This window comes from Somniosus microcephalus, chromosome 33 (assembly GCF_052327205.1).
Source record: "Somniosus microcephalus isolate GS21.2 chromosome 33, FLI_Smic_1.0, whole genome shotgun sequence".
Lineage (NCBI taxonomy): Eukaryota > Metazoa > Chordata > Chondrichthyes > Squaliformes > Somniosidae > Somniosus > Somniosus microcephalus.
Genome location: NC_141019.1, coordinates 14,177,579 through 14,203,550, shown reverse-complemented (window position 1 = coordinate 14,203,550; position 25,972 = coordinate 14,177,579). Strand labels below are relative to the sequence as shown.

Here is a 25,972-nt window from a genome sequence, read left to right as displayed (position 1 = left end):
GGGTACGGTTGGTTTCTCTCTCCTCTCCTGAAGGTGCTGACTCTCACTGGGGTACGGTTGGTTTCTCTCTCCTCTCCTGAAGGTGCTGACTCTCACTGGGGTACGGTTGGTTTCTCTCTCCTCTCCTGAAGGTGCTGACTCTCACTGTGCTATGGCTGGTTTCTCTCTCCTCTCCTGAAGGTGCTGACTCTCGCTGGGGTACGGTTGGTTTCTCTCTACTCTCCTGAAGGTGCTGACTCTCACTAGGGCACGGTTGGTTTCTCTCTCCACTCCTGAAGGTGCTGACTCTCACTGGGGTACTGTTGGTTTCTCTCTCCTCTCCTGAAGGTGCTGACTCTCACTGGGGTACGGTTGGTTTCTCTCTCCTCTCCTGAAGGTGCTGACTCTCACTGGGGTACGGTTGGTTTCTCTCTCCTCTCCTGAAGGTGCTGACTCTAACTGGGGTACTGTTGGTTTCTCTCTCCTCTCCTGAAGGTGCTGACTCTCACTGGGGTACGGTTGGTTTCTCTCTCCTCTCCTGAAGGTGCTGAGTCTCACTGGGGTACGGTTGGTTTCTCTCTCCTCTCCTGAAGGTGCTGACTCTCACTGGGGTACGGTTGGTTTCTCTCTCCACTCCTGAAGGTGCTGACTCTCACTGGGGTACGGTTGGTTTCTCCTCTCCTGAAGGTGCTGACTCTCACTGGGGTACGGTTGGTTTCTCTCTCCACTCCTGAAGGTGCTGACTCTCACTGGGGTACGGTTGGTTTCTCTCTCCTCTCCTGAAGGTGCTTACTCTCACTGGGGTACGGTTGGTTTCTCTCTCCTCTCCTGAAGGTGCTGACTCTCACTGGGGTACGGTTGGTTTCTCTCTCCTCTCCTGAAGGTGCTTACTCTCACTGGGGTACGGTTGGTTTCTCTCTCCTCTCCTGAAGGTGCTCACTCTCACTGGGGTACGGTTGGTTTCTCCTCTCCTGAAGGTGCTGACTCTCACTGGGGTACGGTTGGTTTCTCTCTCCTCTCCTGAAGGTGCTGACTCTCACTGGGGTACGGTTGGTTTCTCTCTCCTCTCCTGAAGGTGCTGACTCTCACTGGGGTACGGTTGGTTTCTCTCTCCTCTCCTGAAGGTGTTGACTCTCACTAGGGTGCGGTTGGTTTCTCTCTCCTTTCCTGAAGGTGCTGACTCTCACTGGGGTATGGTTGGTTTCTCTCTCCTCTCCTGAAGGTGCTGACTCTCACTAGGGTGCGGTTGGTTTCTCTCTCCTTTCCTGAAGGTGCTGACTCTCACTGGGGTACGGTTGGTTTCTCTCTCCTCTCCTGAAGGTGCTGACTCTCACTGGGATACGGTTGGTTTCTCTCTCCTCTCCTGAAGGTGCTGACTCTCACTGGGGTACGGTTGGTTTCTCTCCTCTCCTGAAGGTGCTGACTCTCACTGGGGTACGGTTGGTTTCTCTCTCCTCTCCTGAAGGTGCTGACTCTCACTGGGATACGGTTGGTTTCTCTCTCCTCTCCTGAAGGTGTTGACTCTCACTAGGGTGCGGTTGGTTTCTCTCTCCTCTCCTGAAGGTGCTGACTCTCACTGGGGTACGGTTGGTCTCTCCTCTCCTGAAGGTGCTGACTCTCACTGGGGTACGGTTGGTTTCTCCTCTCCTGAAGGTGCTGACTCTCACTGGGGTACGGTTGGTTTCTCTCTCCTCTCCTGAAGGTGCTGACTCTCACTGGGGTACGGTTGGTTTCTCTCTCCTCTCCTGAAGGTGTTGACTCTCACTAGGGTGCGGTTGGTTTCTCTCTCCTTTCCTGAAGGTGCTGACTCTCACTGAGGTACGGTTGGTTTCTCTCTCCTCTCCTGAAGGTGCTGACTCTCACTGGGGTACGGTTGGTCTCTCTCTCCTCTCCTGAAGGTGCTGACTCTCACTGGGGTACGGTTGGTTTCTCTCTCCTCTCCTGAAGGTGCTGACTCTCACTGGGGTACAGTTGGTTTCTCTCTCCTCTCCTGAAGGTGCTGACTCTCACTGGGGTACGGTTGGGTTCTCTCTCCTCTCCTGAAGGTGCTGACTCTCACTGGGGTACAGTTGGTTTCTCTCCTCTCCTGAAGGTGCTGACTCTCTCTGGGGAATGATTGCATTCCCTCTCCTGTCCTGAAGGTGCTGACTCTCACTGGGGTACAGTTGGTTTCTCTCTCCTCTCCTGAAGGTGCTGACTCTCACTGGGGTACGGTTGGTTTCTCTCTCCTCTCCTGAAGGTGCTGACTCTCACCGGGGTACGGTTGGTTTCTCTCCTCTCCTGAAGGTGCTGACTCTCTCTGGGGTACGGTTGGTTTCTCTCTCCTGAAGGTGCTGATTCTCACTGGGGTACGGTTGGTTTCTCTCTCCTCTCCTGAATGTGCTGACTCTCACTGGGGTACGGTTGGTCTTTCTCTCCTCTCCTGAAGGTGCTGACTCTCTCTGGGGTACGGTTGGTTTCTCTCTCCTCTCCTGAATGTGCTGACTCTCACTGGGGTACGGTTGGTCTTTCTCTCCTCTCCTGAATGTGCTGACTCTCACTGGGGTACGGTTGGTCTTTCTCTCCTCTCCTGAAGGTGCTGACTCTCACTGGGGTACGGTTGGTTTCTCTCTCCTCTCCTGAAGGTGCTGACACTCACTGGGGTATGGTTGGTTTCTCCTCTCCTGAAGGTGCTGACTCTCACTGGGGTACGGTTGGTTTCTCCTCTCCTGAAGGTGCTGACTCTCACTGGGGTACGGTTGGTTTCTCTCTCCTCTCCTGAAGGTGCTGACTCTCACTGGGGTACGGTTGGTTTCTCTCTCCTCTCCTGAAGGTGCTGACTCTCACTGGGGTACAGTTGGTTTCTCTCTTCTCTCCTGAAGGTGCTGACTCTCACTGGGGTACGGTTGGTTTCTCTCCTCTCCTGAAGGTGCTGACTCTCACTGGGGTACGGTTGGTTTCTCTCTCCTCTCCTGAAGGTGCTGACTCTCACTGGGGTACGGTTGGTTTCTCCCTCCTCTCCTGAAGGTGCTGACTCTCACTGGGGTACGGTTGGTTTCTCCTCTCCTGAAGGTGCTGACTCTGACTGGGCTACGGTTGGTTTCTCTCTCCTCTCCTGAAGGTGCTGACTCTCACTGGGGTACGGTTGGTTTCTCCTCTCCTGAAGGTGCTGACTCTCACTGGGGTACGGTTGGTTTCTCCTCTCCTGAAGGTGCTGACTCTCACTGGGGTACAGTTGGTTTCTCTCTCCTCTCCTGAAGGTGCTGACTCTCACTGGGGTACGGTTGGTTTCTCTCTCCTCTCCTGAAGGTGCTGACTCTCACTGGGGTACGGACGGTCTCTGCTCTCCTGAAGGTGCTGACTCTCACTGGGGTACGGTTGGTTTCTCTCTGCTGAAGGACAATGTAGCTAAACTTCTCATTATGGGATGCATACGCTCACATGAGGCAACTGCCGATGCCACTCACATGTCTTTAACATTCTCTCTCTACCTGCCAATGAAATGCTGGCCCATAACCAGCGAATGAGGCCTGCAACCTGGTGAGGTGCACCATCAGTCAAAACTCGGAGTCTGCAGGAGTAGTTCTTGGACATCACAGGCGGACAGACAGGAGAGGCAGTAGGAGAGGGAAAGGTTGGTAGGGTAAGTCTCATTATCGGTAGTGTCAGCTTCAGGTGCCTTCTCAAAGTATTGCAATGTCCTTACACTCAGCAATTATTTCTTCAAGGGTAATGTCACTGTATCCACAGCGAAACAAACGCTTCTGTGTTTCACAGCAGTGTGGTGGGAGACCTAGCACATAACTGTATCCTTTCATGACCGCTGCCATTGAAACATGCTGTTTCAGTCGTGACTAGATTGGGAAGAATTGGAGAGACTTTGCACCATTTTTCCGGGGTCTCTGTGGATCTTCCACTGAAGTTATGGAGGAGAATCAGGAGAATTCCCCCTGGGTATTCGACCCCAGACTCAACCTTTCAGAATAGGTTACATAGGGGGTTGATGGAAAGGGGGATGAAGGGATATGGGAAGAGCATGGGAACATGGGATTTGGGCCACTGCCCATGTGAGAAACAGCCCTAAGGCCTGTTTGCCTAATTCTCTTTCCCCGAGTTGCCAATTCAGCACCAGTGCATCCAACTGGGAGGAGCCATCTCTGAGGAATCCTTTGCTATACTGCACTACAATCACTAAGGCTGAATGGCCTTCATGTTTAATTTCTATGTAATTCTATGTGAAGTGACGGGGCAGAGTCAACAGACATAAAAGATAAAGTAGAACTGCCCATTAGATGTGCTAACAACCAACGGGCCCTGGCACAAGCAAAGTCAGCCTTCTCATTGCAGCATGTTCCTGTTGCTCAAAAGCCTTCGCTCGTGTCATTGTTTTAAAGAGAAAAAGAGAGAGAATTTGTCCGAGAACCTTGACAAATATCAAACCCAACCAACACACGGTGCTTGAAAAGAAAATTATTGGAAAAAAATACCAAAATCAGCGCTCGCCGGGATAGTGAGGGGAAGAAAACTCAGCCAGGGTTCTTGTTCCTGATCGCTGTCCAGTGACCAATCCTGGACTTATTCCTCTAGCCCTTCCCCTCTGTCCAAATGGGTCAGCTAAAGGGGAATTACTGAAATGAATCTGGTTTGCTTCTTTGGATTTCATTTATGTTGTATCATTTTTTTTTTTACAATGCCTCAGAATCCTTCCATTATTTGGAGTCTTTATGTGAAAAGGTTATTTTCGAAACAATAGTTGGATTGTAATTCATGAATCATTCAGGAAAGAATCAGATAGTGTGAAGCTTTCTTTTTCTAAATCCCACTAGTTATAGAAAGATTGATTTAATTTGCAAAGATTTAAACATCCTATTGATCGCCAACCTGCAAGATAACCCAGTCCAAATAAGTTATCTTCAAAATACATGTTCATTCCTCCATCTATTCTGATTCGTATTAACAGCTGTTCCAGATTTAAAAATTTTTAAAGATTCGTCCCTGGGATGTGGGAGTCGCTGGCAAGGCCAGCATTTATTGCCCATCCCTAGTTGCCCTTGAGAAGGTGGTGGTGAGCCACCTTCTTGAACCGCTGCAGTCCGTGTGGTGAAGGTGCTCCCACAGTGCTGTTAGGGAGGGAGTTCCAGGATTTTGACCCAGCGACGATGAAGGAACGGCCGATATATTTCCAAGTCAGGATGGTGTGTGTGACTTGGAGGTGGTGGTGTTCCCATGCGCCTGCTGCCCTCATCCTTCGAGGTGGTGGAGGTCGCAGGTTTGGGAGGTGCTGTCAAAGAAGCCTTGGCGAGTTGCTGCAGTGCATCTTGTCGATGGTACACACTGCAGCCACAGTACACCGGTGGTAGAGCGAGTGAATATTTAAGGTGGTGGATGGGGTGCCAATCAAGTGCACTGCTTTGTCCTGGATGTTGTTGAGCTTTTTGAGTGTTGTTGGAGCTGCACTCATCCAGGCAAGTGGAGAGTATTCCATCACACTCCTGACTTGTGCCTTGTAGATGGTGGAAAGGCTTTGGGGAGTCAGGAGGTGGGACACTCGCCATAGAATACCCAGCATCTGACCTGCTCTAGTAGCCACGGCATTTATGTAGCTGGTCCAGTTGAGATTCTGGTCAATGGTGACCCCCAGGATGTTGATGTTGGGGGATTCAACGATGGTAATGCCATTGAATGTCAAGGTGAGATATTAGGCTCTCTCTTGTTGGAGATGGTCATTGCCTGGCATTTGTGAGGTGCGAATGTTACCTGCCACTTATCAGCCCAAGCCTGGGTGTTGTCCAGGTCTTGCTGCATGCGGGCATGGACTGCTTCATTATCTGAGGAGTTGTGAATGGCACTGAACACCGTGCAGTCATCAGCGAACATCCCCACTTCTGACCTTATGGTGGAGGGAAGGTCATTGATGAAACAGCTGAAGATGGTTGGACCTAGGACACTGCCCTGAGGAATCATCTTCCTTTGTGCTAGGTATGACTCCAGCCAGTGGAGAGTTTTCCCCCCCGATTCCCATTGACTTCAGTTTTACTGGGGCCCCTTGATGCCACACTCGGTCAAATGCTGCCTCGATGTAAAGGGCAGTCACTCTCACCCCACCTCTGGAATTCAGCTCTTGTGTTCATGTTTAGACCAAGGCTGTAATGAGGTCGAGAGACAAGTGGTCCTGGTGGAACTCAAACTGAGCATCGGTGAGCAGGATAGAGGTGAGTAAGTACCGCTTGATTGAAAGAAAGAAAGACTTGCATTTATATAGCGCCTTAGACGACCACCAGACGTCCCAAAGCGCTTTACAGCCAATGAAGTACTTTTGAAGTGTAGTCACTGTTCTAATGAAGGAAACGTGGCAGCCAATTTGCGCACAGCAAGCTCCCACAAACAGCAATGTGATGATGACCAGATAATCTGTTTTTGTTATGTTGATTGAGGGATAAATATAGGCCAGGACACTGGGGATAACTCCCCTACTCTTCTTCAGGATAGTGCCATGGGATCTTTTACATCCACCCGAGAGAGCAGATGGGGCCTCTGAAAGACGGCACCTCTGACAGTGCAGCGCTCCCTCAGTACTGCACTGGAGTGTCAGCCTGGACTTTGTGCTCAAGGCCTGGGAGTGAGAATTTGAACCCATGAGAAGGAGTTAGAAGAAAACAACTGACAGACGACCCACAGCAAGGGTGTCTCCTGTTATGTGGAGATAAACTGGCAGCAAAGGCCTCCAGCTCCCCCAAAGGACGAGGACCTTGTTTGGAGCGACAAAGGCAAAAAAAAAAGAGAGAAATCTTAACATAGGAAGAAACAAACTGATATCCAAAATAAACCCAGAAATGCAGGTCTGCATCAGACAAACAAAAGACAGATTCGCTTCACAGTCGGACTGGTCAGAATTGTTGAGCAGTCTCTCTGCTTCAGATGCTGACTGCCTGACTGTATTTCCTTAATTTTCACATGATAAATACAGATAAAGAGGGTCAGGTGGGTCATCTGAGTTTATCTGTCCAGAAAAAACCCCTGCACTCTGCCAACCCATCACAAGATCCAATTTGACTGACAAATGATTTTACCGCCGTTACTTTGGCCTTGACCAGTGTCGATTTCTCTTTATGTGAAGAAACTTTGAATTCCTAATCACTGTAACATTTGCCTTTAGCCGCTTTGATCCTATGCCCTTGTCCCACTGTTGTGCTTTACACTGAGACAATGCTCCAGATTAATCCTATCTATCCGGCTTAATATCTTGTGTATGGTTTCTCTCAGTCACCACCTTTCCAGTTTGAACAGTTTCTCCAGTCTCTGCCCATAACTCAAACCACTGACACGGGAATCAGCGCTTCGCTACTTCGCTACACCAGCACGTGAATGTCTCCCTTATGTCTCACTGACCAGAACTGGACACAGTGCGCAAGGTGGGTCTGACCAGAACTGGACACAGTGCTTAAGGTGGGTCTGACCAGAACTGGACACAGTGCTCAAGGTGGGTCTGACCAGAACTGGACACAGTGCGCAAGGTGGGTCTGACCAGAACTGGACACAGTGCTCAAGGTGGGTCTGACCAGAACTGGACACAGTGCTCAAGGTGGGTCTGACCAGAACTGGACACAGTGCTCAAGGTGGGTCTGACCAGAACTGGACACAGTGCTCAAGGTGGGTCTGACCAGAACTGGACACAGTGCTTAAGGTGGGTCTGACCAGAACTGGACACAGTGCTCAAGGTGGGTCTGACCAGAACTGGACACAGTGCGCAAGGTGGGTCTGACCAGAACTGGACACAGTGCTCAAGGTGGGTCTGACCAGAAGTGGACACAGTGCTCAAGGTGGGTCTGACCAGAACTGGGCACAGTGCTCAAGGTGGGTCTGACCAGAACTGGGCACAGTGCTCCAGGTGGGTCTGACCAGAACTGAACACAGTGCTCAAGGTGGGTCTGACCAGAGCTGGACACATTGCTCAAAGTAACATTCGCACCACACAAGTGCCAGGCAATGACCATCTCCAACAAGCGAGCCTCTAACCATCTCCCCTTGACATTCAATGGCATTACCATCACTGAATCCCCCACTATCAACATCCTGGGGGTTACCATTGATCAGAAACTGAACTGGACCAGCCATATAAATACTGTGGCTACAAGAGCAGGCCAGAGGCTGGGAGTTCTGCGGCAAGTGTCTCACCTCCTGACTCCCCAAAGCCTTTCCACCATCTACAAGGCACAAGTCAGGAGTGTGATGGAATACTCTCCACTTGCCTGGATGAGTGCAGCTCCAACAACACTCAAGAAGCTCGACACCATTCAAGATAAAGCAGCCCACTTGATTGACACCCCATCCACCACCTTCAACATTCACTCCCTCCACCACCGGCGCACTGTGGCTGCAGTGTGTACCATCTACAAGATGCACTGCAGCAACTCGCCAAAGCTCCTTCAACAGCACCTTCCAAACCCGCGACCTCTACCACCTAGAAGGACAAGGGCAGCAGACGCATGGGAACATCACCACCTACAAGTTCCCCTCCAAGCCACACACCATCCTGACTTGGACCTGTATCGCCGATCCTTCACTGTCGCTGGGCCAAAATCCTGGAACTCCCTTCCTAACAGCATTGTGGGTGTACCTACACCATATGGACTGCAGCGGTTCAAGAAGGCGGCTCACCACCATCTTCTCAAGGGCAATTAGGGATGGTCACTAAATGCAGGCCTAGCCAGCGACGCCCACATCCCATCAATGAATTTAAAAAAAAGCTGGGTCTGACCAGAACTGGACACAGGACTCAAGGTGCAGTCTGACGGCACCTCTCACAGTGCAACACTCCCTCAGTACTGCACCAGAGTTTGAGCCTAGATTTTTGTGCGCAAGTCTCTAGAGTAGGACTCGAACCCACAATCTTCTGACTGAGGCGAGGGTGCTACCAGCTGAGGCACAGCTAGCACTGTCGACGACACCTATCACTTTGCTGATGATGTTTGAGAGTAGACTGATGGGGTGTTAATTGGTCGAATTGGATTTGTCCTGCTTTTTATGGACAGGACATACTTGGGCAATTTTCCACATTGTCGGGTAGATGCCAGTGTTGTAGCTGTACTGGAACAGCTTGGCTAGAGACACGGCTAGTTCTGGAGCACAAGTCTTCAGCATGACAGCCAGGATGTTGTCGGGGCCCATAGCCTTTGCTGTATCCAGTGTGCTCAGCCGTTTCTTGATATCACGTGGAGTGAATTGAGTTGGCTGAAGTCTGGCTTCTGTGATGGTGTGGACGTCAGGAGTAGGCCGATATGGATCACCCACTTGGCACTTCTGGCTGAAGATGGTTGCAAACGCTTCAGCCTTGTCTTTTGCACTCACGTGCTGGGCTCCACCATCACTGAGGATGTTCATGGAGTCTCCTCCTCCTCCCGTTGCCTCCCTGTTGCCTCACAGCGCCAGGGACCCGGGTTCAAATCCGGCCTCGGGTGACTGTCTGTGTGGAGTTTGCACATTCTCCCAGTGTTTGCGTGGGTTTCCTCCGGGTGCTCCGGTTTCCTCCCACAGTCCAAAGATGTGCGGGTTAGGATGATTGGCTATGATAAATTGACCCTTAGTGTTAGGGGGATTAAATACGTGGGGTTACGGGGATCGGGTGGGATATGTGTCGGTGCAGGCTCGATGGGCCGAAATGGCCTCTATCTGCACTGTGGGGTTTCTGTGATTCTGTGATGACTGGATGTGGCAGGACTGCAGAGCTTTGATCTGATCCGTTGGTTGTATGATCGCTTGGCTGTATCTATAACCTGCTGCTTCCACTGTTTAGCATGCATGTAGTCCTGTGTTGCAGCTTCCCCAGGTTGGCACCTCATTTTTAGGTACGCCTGGTGCTGCTCCTGGCATGCTCTTCTACACAACTCATTGAACCAGGGTTGGTCCCCTAGCTTGATGGTAATGGTAAAGTGAGGGATATGCCGGGCCATGAGGTTACAGATTGTGGTGGAATACAATTCTGCTGCTGCTGATGGCCCACAGCGCCTCATGGATGCCCAGTTTTGAGCTGCTAGATCTGTTCTGAATCTATCCCATTTAGCACGGTGGAGGGTGTCCTCAGTGTGAAGACGGGACTTCGTCTCCACAATGACTGTGTGGTGGTCACTCCTACCAATACTGTCATGGGCAGATGCATCTGCGACTGGTAGATTGGGGAGGACAAGGTCAAGTAGGTTTTTCCCTCGTGTTGGTTCTCTCACCTCCTGCCGCAGGCCCAGTCTGGCAGTTCGGTCAGTAGTGGTGTTATTTAGCCGCTCTTGGTGATGGACATTGAGGTCCCCCACCCAGAGTACATTTTGTGCCCTTGCTACCCTCAGTGCTTCTTCCAAGAGGTGTTCAACATGGAGGAGTACTGATTCATCAGCTGAGGGAGGGCAGTAGGTGGTAATCAGCAGGAGGTTTCCTTGACCATAACACTTCATGGGGTCCGGAGTCAATGTTGAGGACTCCCAGGGCCACTCCCTCCTGATTGTATACCATTGTGCCGCCACCCCTGGTGGATCTGTCCCGCCAGTGGGACAGGACATACCCAGGGATGGTGATGGAGGAGTTTGGGACATTGGCTGAAAGGTATGATTCTGTGAGTATGACTGTCAGGCTGTAGCTTGACTCGTCTGTGCGACAGCTCTCCCAATTTTGGCGCAAGTCCCTAGATGTTAGTGAGGAGGACCTTGCAGGGTCGACTGGGCTGGCTGTGCCGTTGCCGTGTCCGAAGCCAGTGCCTAGGTCGATGCCGGGTGGTCCGTCTGGTTTTATTCTTCTTACACTTTTTGTAGCTGGGACATTTCAGAGGGCAGTTAAGAGTCAACCACATTGCTGTGGGTCTGGAGTCACATATAGGCCAGACCGGGTAAAGACAGCAGATTTCCTTCCCTAAAGGACATTAGTGAACCAGATGGGTTTTTACGACAATCCGATAGTTTCATGGTTCACCATCACTGATAATAGCTTTTTATTCCAGATTTATTTAATTGAATTTAAATTCCCCAGCTGCCGTGGTGGGATTTGAACTCGCGTCTCCAGATCATTAGTCCAGGCCTCTGGATTACTCGTCCAGTAACATTACCACTATGCTACCGTACCCAATATACGCAAAGGGCCAGAATTGGAGGAGTGCAGATATCTCGGAGGGTTGTAGGGCTGAAGGAGATTACAGAAATAGGGCGGGCGAGGACATGGAGGGATTTGAAAACAAGGATGAGAATTTTTAAATCGAGGCATTACTTAACCAGGATCCAATGTAGGTCAGCGAGCACAGGGGTGATAGGTAAACAGGACTTGGTGCGAGTTAGGACACGGGCAGCCGAGTTTTGGATGAGCTTAAGTTTATGGAATGTGGGAGGCCAGCCAGGAGTGTGTTGGAATAGTCCAGTCTAGAGGTAACAAAGGCATGGATGAGGGTTTCAGCAGCGGATGAGCTGAGGCAAAGGTGGAGTTGGGCAACGTTACGGAGGTGGAAATAGGCGGTCTTAGTGATGGCGCGGATACGTGATCAGAAGATCAGCTCAGGGTCAAATACGACACCAAGGTTGCGAACAGTGTGGTTCAGCCTCAGATAGATGTCAGAGAAAAGACTGGATAATGTTTGGCGCTCTGTCAGTTTTCTGTTCTGATGAAGAGACCAACCCCAAACATTAACCTTCCTTTCCTCTTCACAGAGATTTCCACCATCTTCAGTTTTTATTCCACATTCACCATGTTTTCCCTCTGTTCCTCCAGCCTCCTTTCTTTAAACTGTGATTCTTCTTGCCCTGGTTTATCTGCTGGTCCATCTCTGCTATCATACTGTGATCCCACTCTGTTCCTTCTATCGTTATTAACTCACACTCCAGTCATTCACTCACCTATTCCTCCCCTTAGGATCCCCCTTCACTCTGTTCTTCAGATCTGTCCTGTTGTGTTGCAGACTGCCTGGTTCACCCTGTCCAGTACTGCTGTTATTCTCTCTGACTGCTCCTCTCTGCCTCATACTACCCCTTTATTTAATCATTTCTCTAGTTAAGACTTCCCTCAGCCGATTTTCGTACCTTTTTTTCCAGTGCAGTTTGCTCCCATGGTTCCATTCTTTCCCTCGGCCATTGAGCACAGAAACCTGTGCCAATGTGTGCCTCACAAATTAAAGGGAGTCACAGTGACTTGGACAGCGGAGCATGAATGCTGACTGTGTAAAGTGTGGATGGTTGGCATGTGTGGAGGGCATCTGGCACTTGTGGCAAGAGGAAGCGTCTTCAGGAAAGGAGGGTAAATAACGGGAAAAGATTACAGTCTACAAAATATCACATAGAATTACATCGAGTCTACAGCACAGTAACAGGCCATTCGGCCCAATTGGTCTATGACAGTGTTTATGCTCCACACGAGCTTCCTCCCGCCCCACTTCATCTCACCCTTCTGTCCTTCTATTCCTTTCTCCCTCCTGTGTGTATCTAGCTTCCCATTAAATGCACCCATTGGAAGAACCTTTTTTCCAGAACTGTAGGGCTGACCTTATCCATCTGCCGAAATGGCCTCTATCTGCACTGTGGGGTTTCTGTGATTCTGTGATCTGCGCTATTGAGGGAAGCTAGGTAATCTTAATTAATGTTATGCTCTGATCATTTTCCTGATGTCAGAATTATAAACAATTAGTAAAAACACATACGGAGTGTCAAAAAACACTTCCGATTGTTTCTTGGACTTCCGAGTCTACAACACAACTGTTGTCTGCCCTCCCAATGCCCTCACAACCAGCTTAGTTGGTTTATTTTGAAGGGGTGATAATTGTGCTTCCAATACACTTAATTACTGGCTTTCTTCCCCTCACTATGAGCCTCCATGGGCTGCATTATTCCCTGGTGGAGCAAGTTGGCAGGCACCCTGACTCACAGGCCTTCAGGTGGAACCCCCAGAACTCCTGTGACTCCAAGCTGTAGCTCACGTCAAAAGGGCCCGTCACAATAGTTCCACGTTTCCACACCGACGCATTCAAAAACAATGCTTGTCGCTTACCAGTGACAGTCATCCTGTTCTTCTGTGTTTGACGTTGCTGTATTCATGGGTTCAAAGGGCTGCAGCATTGGCATATGTTCCATTTGACATTAAACTCTGTACTGGCAAGCTGCATGCTTTCAGCTGGTACAAAACAGTATATACAAAATAATATATACAAAACAGTATATATAAAATAGCATATAAAATAGTATATACAAAATAGTTCATAGAAAACAATATATACAAATAGCACACACAAAATAATTAATACAAATAGCATTAAAAAAGTCTATAGTTCATCCGCTGCTGAAACCCTCATCCATGCCTTTGTTACCTCTAGACTTGACTATTCCAACACACTCCTGGCCGGCCTCCCACGTTCTACCCTCCGTAAACTTGAGGCGATCCAAAATTCGGCTGCCGGTGTCCTAACTCGCACCAAGTCCCGTTCACCCATCACCCCTGTGCTCGCTGACCTACATTGGCTGCCGGTTAAGCAACGCCTGGATTTCAAAATTCTCATCCTTGTGTTCAAATCCCTCCATGGCCTCGCCCCTCCCTATCTCTGTAATCTCCTCCAGCTCCACAAACCCCCGAGATATCTGCGCTCCTCTAATTCTGCCCTCTTGAACATCCCTGATTTATAATCGCTCAACCATCGGTGACCGTGCCTTCAGCTGCCTAGGCCCTAAGCTCTGGAATTCCCTGCCTAAATCTCTCCGCCTCGCTACCTCTCCTCCTTGAAGACGCTCCTTAAAACCTTCCTCTTTGACCAAGCTTTTGGTCACCTGCCCTAATTTCTCCTTATGTGGCTCGGTGTCAAATTTTGTTTGTGAAGTGCCTTGGCATGTTTTACTACGTTAAAGGCGCTATATAAATACAAGTTGTTGCTGTTGTATAGAAAATAGTTCCGAGAACACAATATATACAAAAAAAATAATGCATACACTCTAGTGTGTGGAAACAAATTGATAGAGAGCCGTGTGTCAGCCGCTCCTGTGGGTGGCGCTGCGACCGGAGGCCCGCATTGCCTGCCTGGGGAGGGCGGCAGGAGCCGTGTGTCAGCCGCTGCTGTGGGTGGCGCTGCGACCGGAGGCCCGCATTGCCTGCCTGGGGAGGGCGGCAGGAGCCGTGTGTCAGCCGCTGCTGTGGGTGGCGCTACGACCGGAGGCCCGCATTGCCTGCCTGGGGAGGGCGGCAGGAGCCGTGTGTCAGCCGCTCCTGTGAGTGGCGCTGCGCCTGGAGGCCCGCATTGCCTGCCTGAGGATGGCGGCAGGAGCCGTGTGTCAGCCGCTCCTGTGGGTGGCGCTGCGACCGGAGGCCCGCATTGCCTGCCTGGGGAGGGCGGCAGGAGCCGTGTGTCAGCCGCTGCTGTGGGTGGCGCTGCGACCGGAGGCCCGCATTGCCTGCCTGGGGAGGGCGGCAGGAGCCGTGTGTCAGCCGCTCCTGTGGGTGGCGCTGCGCCTGGAGGCCCGCATTGCCTGCCTGGGGAGGGCGGCAGGAGCCGTGTGTCAGCCGCTCCTGTGGGTGGCGCTGCGACCGGAGGCCCGCACTGCCTGCCTGGGGAGGGCGGCAGGAGCCGTGTGTCAGCCGCTCCTGTGGGTGGCGCTGCGACCGGAGGCCCGCACTGCCTGCCTGGGGAGGGCGGCAGGAGCCGTGTGTCAGCCAATGAGCGGCGGGTGGCTGAGGGCCGGGAGGCCGGAACTTTCCCATTAAAGTTGAAGAGTACCGAGTCAGCCGAAGCAGCAGGTAAGAGGCCTGGTCGCCAACTTAGTGGCGGGGAGGGGGGAAAAAAATACTTGATCTGTGCATCAGGTTAAATATGCAATCCCCCCCGGCCAGGCATGGACTTGTCCACAGTGAGGCCGGGACACTGAGCTGGAAGGTGCCAGCTCCTGGGTGGTGGGTGGGTGTCCCAGGGACCCTGGTGCCTTGTCCTTTAATGACCGGCTGTCCTTGGCAGTTGCTTGGCTTGGCCATTCTTCCACAGGCTGTTGAGATGGGTGCTGTCTCTTTCTGAAGTGGCTTTCTGTGGTGTCCTGTTGTCTTGGCGGAGTGAGGCAGTGAGGTGGGAAGTTGTTTGTTTCAGAGACACAAACACTGGGGGCAATCTGTGAGCTCTGGTCATTCAGAGAGAGCCTTCACACCTCAGTGTTGGAATCACCTGGGCTTCTAAATATCAGAACACAGACACAAAGAGGGAGGTCAAACAGCAGAAGGTAGCGAACCATTGCCCTGGGTGTTCGGCCAGGCTGGGGTGTGAGATTGGGCTCGATCTTTGACTTTGGGCGACAGTGGCAAGCTGGTGATTGCGAGTCGACAACCTGATCTGCGCCTCTCCCCATTTGTATTCCCGAAATAAAAAAGCCGGGAGAGGTGTAAAAGAGGGCTGCCGATTCGCTATCGCTGCTTTTACACTATCGCGCCAAGTCGAGACGCACCCCATTGTGAGTTGGACGACTCGCGGGAATGGACTAGTGTGCGTCTGCCCAGTGGCCCGGTATTTGCGGTCAGTGGCGAAGCAAAGGCGTTCGCCACTGGCCCCAAAGTAAGCTTCGCACAAAGAACTCGCGATCTGTGTGGAGAAGTTTGGATTTTCCGCCACTCAACAACAATATAGCGCCTTTAACGTAGTAAAATATCCCAAGGTGCTTTACAGGAGTATTAAAAGGCAAAAAATTTGACACCGAGCCACATAATGATAAATTAGGGCAGGTGACCAAAAGCATAGTCAAAGAGGTGGGTTTTAAGGAGCGTCTTCAAGGAGGAAAGAGCTAGAGAGGTGGAGGGATTAAGGCAGGGCATTCCAGAGCTTTGGGCCCAGACAACAGAAGGCACAGCCACCAAAAGTTGAGCGATGATAATCAGGGATCCTCAAGAGGGCAGAATTAGAGGAGCGCAGCTATCTCGGTGGTGGGGTTGTGGGACTGAAGGAGATTATAGAAATAGGGAGGACGAGGCCTTGGAGGGATTTGAAAACAAGGATGAGAATTTTGAAATCGAGGAGTTTCTTAACTGGGAGCCAGTGTAGGTCAGCGAGCACAGGGATGATGGGTGAACGGGACTTGGTGCGAGTTAGGACACGGGCAGCCGAGTTTTGGATGACCTCAAATTTATGTAGGGTAGAACGTGGGAGGCCGGCCAGGAGTGCGTTGGAATAGTCGAGTCTAGAGGTAACAAAGGCATGGATGAGGGTTTCAGCAGCGGATGAACTGAGGCAAGGGCGGAGACGGGCGATGTTACGGAGGTGGAAGTAGGCGGTCTTAGTTCTGCTGCAGATATGTGGGTCGGAAGCTCATTTCAGGGTCCAATATGGCACCAAGTTTGCTAACAGTGTGGTTCAGCCTCAGACAGGTGTTGGGAAGAGGGATCTAGTCAGTGGCTAGGGAATTCAGATCAACGTAGTATAGTGGGGATCCACAGTGTGTACTCCTGTGACATCAACAAGCTGTTTAAGCCGCCATTCAGAATTCTCAGACAGGGAACAAGGAAGTGAGTAAGCTCTTAAAATTCTAACTTTTTAAAAATGTTAGAGAGAGCAAAACAAAGATTGGGGCTCTCATGAGCAGTATGCAACTGAACCGACCAGGGGGCAAGCACCCTTAGATCTGGTCCTGTGTAACGAGACAGGATTAATTAAAAATGTCCTAGTAAAGGATCCCCTTGGAATGAGTGACCATAACATGGTTGAATTCCATATTCAATTAGAGGGTGAGAAGGTTGGATCTCAAACAAGCGTGCTAAGCTTGAATAAAGGAGACTATGAAGGTATGAGAGCGGAATTGAGTAGAGTGGATTGGGAAAATAGATTAAAGGGTAAGACGATACATGATCAGTGGTGTACATTTAAGGAGTTATTTTACAACTTCCAAAAAATATATATTCCACTGAGAAGAAAAGGGTGTAAAAGAAAAGACAGCCATCCGTGGCTAAGTAAAGAAATTAGGGATAGTATTCGACTAAAAACAAGGGCATATAAGGTAGCCAAATCTAGTGGGAGGATAGAGGATTGGGAAAACTTTAAAAGACAGCAAAAAATAACAAAAAGATTGATTAAGAAAGGGAAGATAGATTATGAAAGTACATTAGCAAAAAATATAAAAACAGATAGTAAGAGTTTTTACAGTTATATAAAAAGAAAAAGGGTGGCTAAAGTAAATGTTGGTCCCTTAGAGGATGAGACCGGGAAATTAATGGTGGGAAATATGGAGATGGCAAAAACACTGAATGAATATTTTGTATCAGTCTTTACAGTAGAAGACACTAAGAATATCCCAACACTGGACAAACAGGAGGCTATAGGGGGGGAGGAGCTAAACGATCAAAATCACTAAGGAAGTGGTACTCGGTAAAATAATGGGACTCAAGGCGGATAAATCACCTGGACCTGATGGCTTACATCCTAGGGTCTTGAGGGAAGTGGCGGTAGGGATTGTGGATGCATTGGTAATAATTTTCCAAAACTCCCTGGACTCAGCAAAGGTCCCGGCAGACTGGAAAACTGCTAATGTAACACCCTTATTTAAAAAGGGCAGTAGACAGAAGGCTGGAAACTATAGACCGGTTAGCCTAACATCTGTGGTAGGTAAAATTTTGGAGTCCATTATTAAGGAGACAGTAACAGGACATTTGGATAATCATAAAACCATGCTGACTTTGTCCTATTAAATTATGAAGGGGGAAGTCATGTTTGACAAATTTGCTGGAGTTCTTTGAGGAAGTAACATATAGGGTGGATAAAGGGGAACCAGTGGACGTAGTGTATTTAGACTTCCAAAAGGCATTTGACAAGGTGCCACACAAAAGATTATTGCTTAAGATAAAAAAATCACGGGATGGGGGTAATATTCTGGCATGGATAGAGGATTGGCTATCTAACAGAAGGCAGAGAGTTGGGATAAATGGTTCATTCTCAGACTGGCAATCAGTAACTAGTGGTGTTCCGCAGGGGTCAGTGCTGGGTCCCCAACTCTTTACAATCTATAACGATTTGGAGGAGGGGACCGAGTGTAACATATCAAAGTTTGCAGATGATACTAAGATGGGGGGGAAAGTAGTGAGTGAGGAGGACATAAAAAACCTGCAAGGGGACATAGACAGGCTAAGTAAGTGGGCAGAGATTTGGCAGATGGAATACAATACTGGAAAGTGTGAGGTTATGCACTTTGGCAGGAAAAATCGTAGAGCAAGTTATTATCTTAATGGCAAGAAACTGGAAAGTACTGAAGTACAAAGGGATCTGGGGGTCCTGGTGCACGAAACTCAAAAGGTTAGTATGCAGGTGCAGCAAGTGATTAAGAAGGCCAATGGAATGTTGGCTTTCATTGCTAGGGGGATAGAATATAAAAATAGGGAGGTATTGCTTCAGTTGTACAAGGTATTGGTGAGACCGCACCTGGAATACTGCGTACAGTTTTGGCGTCCGTACTTAAGAAAAGACATACTTGCTCTCGAGGCAGTACAAAGAAGGTTCACTCGGTTAATCCCGGGGATGAGGGGATGGACATATGAGGAGAGGTTGAGTAGATTGGGACTCTACTCATTGGAGTTCAGAAGAATGAGAGGCGATCTTATTGAAACATATAAGATTGTGAAGGGGTTGGATCGGGTGGATGCGGGGAGGATGTTCCCAATGATGGGTGAAACTAGAACTAGAGGGCATAGTCTTAGAATAAGGGGCTGCTCTTTCAAAACTGAGATGAGGAGGAACTACTTCACTCAGAGGGTGGTAGGTCCATGGAATATGCTGCCCCAAAAAGCTGTAGAAGCTACATCATTACATAAATTTAAAACAGAAAGAGACAGTTTCCTAGAAGTAAAGGGAATTAAGGGTTACGGGGAGCGGGCAGGAATTTGGACATGAGTCTAGGTTCGGATCGGTCATGGCCCTGTGGGTAGCGGAGCGGGCCCAGGGGCCGTGTAGCCTGATCCTGCTCCTATTTCTTATGTTCTTATGTTCTAAAAGGAAAATCTGAAATAAAGATGAACAAACTTTTTAAAAAAAAGTTGCATTTTTTTTTTAGTTACTTAATTTTTTATTAAATTTGATAAATATGACATGGTGCAAAATTAAAATTAGTTTTTCAGGGCCATAACCTTTGTATAGCCTTCAATATGCTGTTAAAACCCCAGTTACACCTAATCCTTTGGACCTAACTTTTAATGGGGTATTTAACAGTGTACTTACTGCAGAAGAGCGAAGTTTTGGTCAGTTTTGCTGATTTGAGAGATTTAGAAACATAGAAGATAGGAGCAGGAGTAGGCCATTCGGCCCTTCGAGCCTGCTCCGCCATTCAATGAGATCATGGCTGATCATCCAAATTCAGTACCCTGTCCCTGCCTTCTCCCCATATCCCTTGATCCCTTTAGCCTCAAGAAATATATCCAACTCTTTCTTGAATATATTTAATGAACTGGCCTCCACCGCCCTCTGTGGTAGAGAATTCCACAGGTTCACCACTCTCTGGGTGAAGAAATTCCTCCTCATTTCAGTCCTAAATGGCTTACCCCTTATCCTGAGACTGTGACCCCTGGTTCTGGACTCCCCGGCCATCAGAAACATCCTTCCTGCATCTAGTCTGTCCAGGCCTGACAGAATTTTATAGGTTTCGATGAGATCCCCTCTCAATCTTCTAAACTCCAGTGAGTATAAGCCCAATCGACACAATCTCTCCTCATACGTCATTCCTGCCATCCCAGGTATCAGCCTGGTGAATCTTCGCTGCACTCCTTCCATGGCAAGAACGTCCTTCCTCAGATAAGGTGACCAAAACTGCACACAATACTCAAGGTGCGGCCTCACCAAGGCCCTGTACAACTGTAGCAAGACATCCTTGCTCCTGTACTCGAACCCTCTTTCTACGAAGGCCAACATACCATTTACCTTCTTAACCGCCTGCTGCACCTGCATGCTTACCTTCAGCGACTGGTGCACAAGAACACCCAGGTCTCTTTGCACTTCCCCTTCTCCCAATCTATTGCCATTCAAATAATAATCTGCCTTCCTGTTTTTGCCACCAAAGTGGATAACCTCACATTTATCCACATTATAGTGCATTTGCCATGTTTCTGCCCAATCACCCAACCTGTCCAAATCGTACTGGAGTTTCACGACATCCTCCTCACAGCATACCCTCCCACCCAGCTTTGTGTTGTCTGTAAATTTGGAGATATTACATCCAATTCCCTCGTCCAGATCATTAATATATATTGTGAACAGCTGGGGTCCTAGGACCGATCCTTGCGGTACCCCACTAGTCACTGCCTGCCACTCGGAAACCGACCTGTTTATTCCAACTCTCTGCTTTCTGTCCGCCAACCAGTTCTCTATCCAAGTCAATACCTTGCCCCCAATCCCATGTGCCTTAATTTTGCACGCTAATCTCTTATGTGGGACCTTATCAAAAGCCTTCTGAAAGTCCAAATACACCACATCCACTGGTTCTCCCTTATCTATTTTACCAGTTACATCCTCAAAAAATTCCAGTAGATTAGTCAAGCATGATTTACCTTTTGTGAATCCATGTTGATTTTGTCCGATCCTGTCACTGCTTTCCAAGTGCTCTGCTATTACATCTTTTATAATAGACTCTAGCATTTTCCACACTACCGATGTCAGGCTTACCGGTCTATAATTCCCCGCTTTTTCTCTACCACCTTTTTTGAATAGTGGGGTAACATTAGCTACCCTCCAATCCATGGGTACTGTTCCAGAGTCTTATCGAGTTCTGGAAGATGACCAGCAATGCATCTACTATCTCTAGGGCCACTTCCTTAAGTACCCTGGGATGTAGACCATCAAGCCCTGGGGATTTATCGGCCTTCAGTCCCATCAATTTTCCTAACACCATTTCCCTACAAATACTGATTTCTTTCAGTTCCACCCTTTCATCAGACCCTATGTTCCCCGGCATCTCTGGGAGGTTATTTGTGTCCTCCTTTGTGAAGACAGAACCAAAGTATGTATTTAGTTGGTCAGCCATTTCCTTGTTTCCCATTATAAATTCCCCTGATTCTGACTGTAAGGGACCTACGCTTGACTTCACCAATCTTTTTCTCTTCACATATCTATAAAAGCTTTTACAGTCAGTCACCAATTGCCGGCTTTGGGGGGGAAGGGAAGCACAACACAGCCCGAGGAGGAGCAGTGAATGATGGACCGTAACTTCAGGATTTCCGCATTAGACTGTGCTAGCGCCAAATCCTGAAGTTGCGGTCAGTTTCAAAGGCGGAATGACGGCGAACACTGTCAGTTCACCATCATCAAGACTGCAAATTCCAGGCCATTATTTTTGTAACGGTATGCAAACAGAAGTCACACCGATTGTTCCCAACAACTCACCGATTTCATTGTGTGTTTTACTTACTGTGGAATAGTGTCGTCTACAATTCAAATCAAATGTCGCCTCACCCAGTGTTAACTTTAAGCATTTTCGGAGAGATTGAAGGAGTACACCTGGGTCCTGTACAGACAACGCGCGAGTTTCACTTTTACACTCCTGGGTATCACTACCTCACTAGTAGATCTGGGGCAGTGAGAGTCAACTTGAATTTAAAAGAAAACGGGTGTTCAGGCCGCTTACGGGAGGGAGCAACTGATAGCACTGTACCCGAGATGTCTACAGGCGTTCCAAATTTGTAAAAGCAGACAAATGGTGTCTCTCTGGGATCAAGGTGGCCCCAAGGCAGTACAGGAAAGTCTTTTTTTATCTGGGTGGTGCCGGTTGATCAAAAAGTCCGGATTACAGAGGGGTATACTTACTAAGGTACGAGAGCCCCGGTTACAGGGCCACAGGTGCAGGAGCCCCAGTTACATGGCCACAGATGCAGGAGCCCCGGTTACAGGGCCACAGGTGCAGGAGCCCCGGTTACAGGGCCACAGGTGCAGGAGCCCCGGTTACAGGGCCACAGGTGCAGGAGCCCCGGTTACAGGGCCACAGGTGCAGGAGCCCCGGTTACAGGGCCACAGGTGCAGGAGCCCCGGTTACACGGCCGCAGGTGCAGGAACCCCAGTTACACGGCCGCAGGTGCAGGAGCCCCGGCTACAGGGCCACAGGTGCAGGAGCCCCGGTTACAGGGCCACAGGTGCAGGAGCCCCGGTTACAGGGCCACAGGTGCAGGAGCCCCGGTTACAGGGCCACAGGTGCAGGAGCCCCGGTTACACGGCCGCAGGTGCAGGAACCCCGGTTACACGGCCACAGGTGCAGGAACCCCAGTTACAGGGCCGCAGGTGCAGGAGCCCTGGTTACAGGGCCGCAGGTGCAGGAGCCCCGGTTACAGGGCCGCAGGTGCAGGAGCCCCGGTTACAGGGCCGCAGGTGCAGGCGCCCCGGTTACAGGGCCGCAGGTGCAGGAGCCCCGGTTACAGGGCCGCAGGTGCAGGAGCCCCGGTTACAGGGCCGCAGGTGCAGGAGCCCCGGTTACAGGGCCGCAGGTGCAGGAGCCCCGGTTACAGGGCCGCAGGTGCAGGAGCCCCGGTTACAGGGCCGCAGGTGCAGGAGCCCCGGTTACAGGGCCGCAGGTGCAGGAGCCCCGGTTACAGGGCCGCAGGTGCAGGAGCCCCGGTTACAGGGCCGCGGGTGCAGGAGCCCCGGTTACAGGGCCGCGGGTGCAGGAGCCCCGGTTACAGGGCCACGGGTGCAGGAGCCCCGGTTACATGGCCACGGGTGCAGGAGCCCCGGTTACAGGGCCACAGGTGCAGGAGCCCCGGTTACAGGGCCACAGGTGCAGGAGCCCCGGTTACACGGCCACAGGTGCAGGAGCCCCGGTTACACGGCCACAGGTGCAGGAGCCCCGGTTACACGGCCACAGGTGCAGGAGCCCCGGTTACACGGCCACAGGTGCAGGAGCCCCGGTTACACGGCCACAGGTGCAGGAGCCCCGGTTACACGGCCACAGGTCCAGGAGCCCCGGTTACACGGCCACAGGTGCAGGAGTCCCTGTTGTACGGCCATAGGTGCAGGAACCCCGGTTACACGGCCACTAATATAAAGTAAAACTTACCTGAACCTACTCCTGAATTTTGCCGGTTAAGAGAGATTTCCGGTTATTTAGGTGCCGGTTAAAAGAGCTTCCTGTACCCTGTTGATGGAAGATTCGAATCGAGTCAACCTCTGTGGCAGACCTAGTGGTGATACCTGAGCCAGGCAGGTTTTCCGTACTCCTCGGCCAGTGTGGCCGAGTAATGGGACCTGGAGGGGGTCGACCCATCACTGGGTGAATAATGATGGGCTGGTCCTACTGGACAAGCGGCGGGAAGCTTACCATTGCTTTTATCTTCTATAAGAAACAGTGATATTTGGTGATCCTGTTGAGCTCTGGGAATGGGTATCTCATGCCTTGCTGCTAGAGATACCCAGCTCTGCAATTGGGTAGCCACCGTTTGGCCATTGCTACAACTATACAGGGCGTTGGTGAGACCACACCTGGAGTACTGCATACAGTTTTGGTCTCCTTATTTAAGGAAGGATATACTTGCATTGGAGGCAGTTCAGAGAAGGTTCACGAGGTTGATTCCTGAGATGAGGGGGTTGACTTATGAAGAAAGGTTGAGCAGGTTGGGCCGATACTCATTGGAGTTTAGAAGAATGAGAGGTGATCTTATTGAAACATATAAGATTCTGAGGGGGATTGACAGGGTAGATGCAGAGAGGATGTTTCCCCTTGTGGGGGAATCTAGAACTCGGGGGCATAGTTTCAGAATAAGGGGTCGCCCATTTAAGACGGAGATGAGGAGGAATTTCTTCTCTGAGGGTGGTGAATCTTTGGAATTCTCTACCACAGAGAGCTGTGGAGGCTGGGTCATTGAATATATTCAAGGCGGAGACAGACAGATGTTTGAACTACAGGGGAGTCGAGGGTTATGGGGAGCGAGCAGGGAAGTGGAGTTGAGGCCAAGATCAGATCAGCCATGATCTTACTGAATGGCGGAGCAGGCTCCAGGGGCTCCTATTTTTTATGTTCTTATTCGAAGTTACCTGGCTTTGTGAAAAGCATCTGGTGGCTTGCTACAAGAGAAACCCAGCTCTGGGGATAGACATCTAGACTTTCCACTAAAGCTGCCAGGCTACGTATTTAATTATAGTATCCTTTTTTTGAGGATTTAGCTCTCTGTATATACATGGTACACCTGCTGTTTTTATCGTTTTTGTTCTTGTGCCTGTACCTGTTGTGTTTGAGCAGTTATTTCAGCGTGCGTGCATGGTGGGGAGTGGGGAGGGGCAGCGGGCAGCTGGGGGAGCCATACTGCGATCAAGGGAAACACTTTTTGCAAAGAACTCCTACACAAAGAGGGAATGCTCTCCATTTTACGACTGGCGAAGCAGGCTGCTCGAGACCAGCCTTGTTGGGGGATTTCCCGCTACAAAACACTGTGCCCGCCCCCCTCCCCCATTTTAGATAAAGTATCTCCCGTTCCGTCTCGTCCTAGATGTGTCTGAGTGTAGCTTAAACATTGAGTTGGAATTTGTTTTTAGTCTTTCAGGTTGGAAGTACTGCCACCCCAGAATATTGTTTCCTCCCGCGTGTCATTTTTTTGTTCTATATATTGTGGGACTCTGGACTGTCACTGGGATTTCAGCGAAGGGCAACAGTGGGTGTGTGACCCATTGATCCAGAGTCCACCGGAACTGGGAAATCCCCAGCGGTACAATACTAGATTGTGTCCTTCCGAACAGGGCCTGTGTCCGGAGAGAGACTAATACTGGGGATTACAGGTCTGTAACTGGGACGTGAACAATTTAAGAGGAAAACACAAGACGCTGGGTAGAGTGAGCGTGTTAGAGGTGAAAAAAACTGGAGGTGACGAAGTGGAGGCGAGTTTCAGCAGCGGTGGGTGAAGATTGAGAGTTTTATTATTTCCCCTAAAGCATATTTGTATCAATGCGTTAAATTAGCCGATTGGCAATAATTGTTGCTTGTTTAAAGCTTTTGAGAAGCCTGCAAAACAGCAGGGGTTGCAGAATCTGCTAATTCAGGCCTGGAATCAAAATCTCGCTGCACGGTAGTTAGAGTTGTAGATAGCAGCAAGCTAGCGGGATTGTGGATTCAAAGGAGGCGACTGAGATCCTGCAGAGAGAGCGCGACAGGGTTTGCACCTGGGCTGTTCAGTGGCACATTTAATACAAATAAGTGCAAGGCATTACATATTTGAAGTAGAAACAGGAGGCACGTGGGATAGACCTGACCAAGGAGGAAACTGGATTAGATCCATCCTGACTTGGAAATATATCGCTGGTCCTTCATCATCGCTGGGTCAAAATCCTGAAACTCCCTTCCTAACAGCACTGTGGGAGTACCTTCACCACACGGACTGCAGCGGTTCAAGAAGGCGGCTCACCACCACCTTCTCAAGGGCAACTAGGGATGGGCAATAAATGCTGGCCTTGCCAGTGACGCCCACATCCCATAAACGAATAATTTAAAAATCCAAAGGCAACTGTTAGCTCATTGCTCACCGGTGTGAGGTGCCAGTAAACAGTGAGGAGGCTGGGATATAAAACCAAATCGTTAAGTTTAAATCCTGAGGGGCTCTGCTCGAGCTGTACATGGTCCTGGTCAGGCTTCACCTGGAGTACTGGGCACAGTTCTGGTCACAAGGAGTTGGGTGGGGTGGGGAGAATTCAGCCCCTGGAAACAGTACCAGAGAGCAGCCAGGTTTATTGCTGGTGTGGGAAAAGCTGTGAGGAATGCCCTCATCAGCCTTCATCTGATCGAGATAAATAAGATACTTAATGGAACAGAGACAGTATACCTGGAGATGCACAAAAGAGCACAGGGTTCAGGGTGTGATGTGCAGGGTTAGGACAGACACCAAGGGCTATTTCTTTACACCGAGGGTGATGAACAGCTGGAACAGGGGTAGGTGAAGCCTGGTGGTTGGACTCATAAGAAACAGCTGGATGCTGCAGTCGGAAGAGGTAGGGTTTTCTTAAAATTTATTCTCAAGATGTGGGCATTGCTGGCAAGGCTGGCATTTATTGAGAAGGTGGTGGTGAACCGCTGCAGTCCGTGTGGTGAAGATACTC

At 50.0% G+C, this 25,972-nt stretch overlaps 2 protein-coding genes across 8 annotated transcripts in view; one reads left to right on the top strand and one right to left on the bottom strand.

Annotated features, from left to right (window-relative positions):
• The window catches only part of LOC147096970 (uncharacterized), a 1,290,222-nt gene that overhangs the window by 647,900 nt on the left and 616,350 nt on the right, over positions 1-25,972 (bottom strand). The window lies entirely within an intron of this gene.
• The window catches only part of LOC147096973 (natural resistance-associated macrophage protein 2-like), a 180,149-nt gene continuing 168,667 nt past the window's right edge, over positions 14,491-25,972 (top strand). Inside the window, exon 1 of one of the 6 annotated variants that reach the window (XM_085972677.1) lies at positions 14,491-14,697. The gene's annotated coding sequence lies outside the window, so the exon portion shown is untranslated. The remainder of the gene's footprint in view (positions 14,698-25,972) is intronic. The other 5 variants (XM_085972672.1, XM_085972674.1, XM_085972676.1 and 2 more) reach the window with 5 other exon arrangements.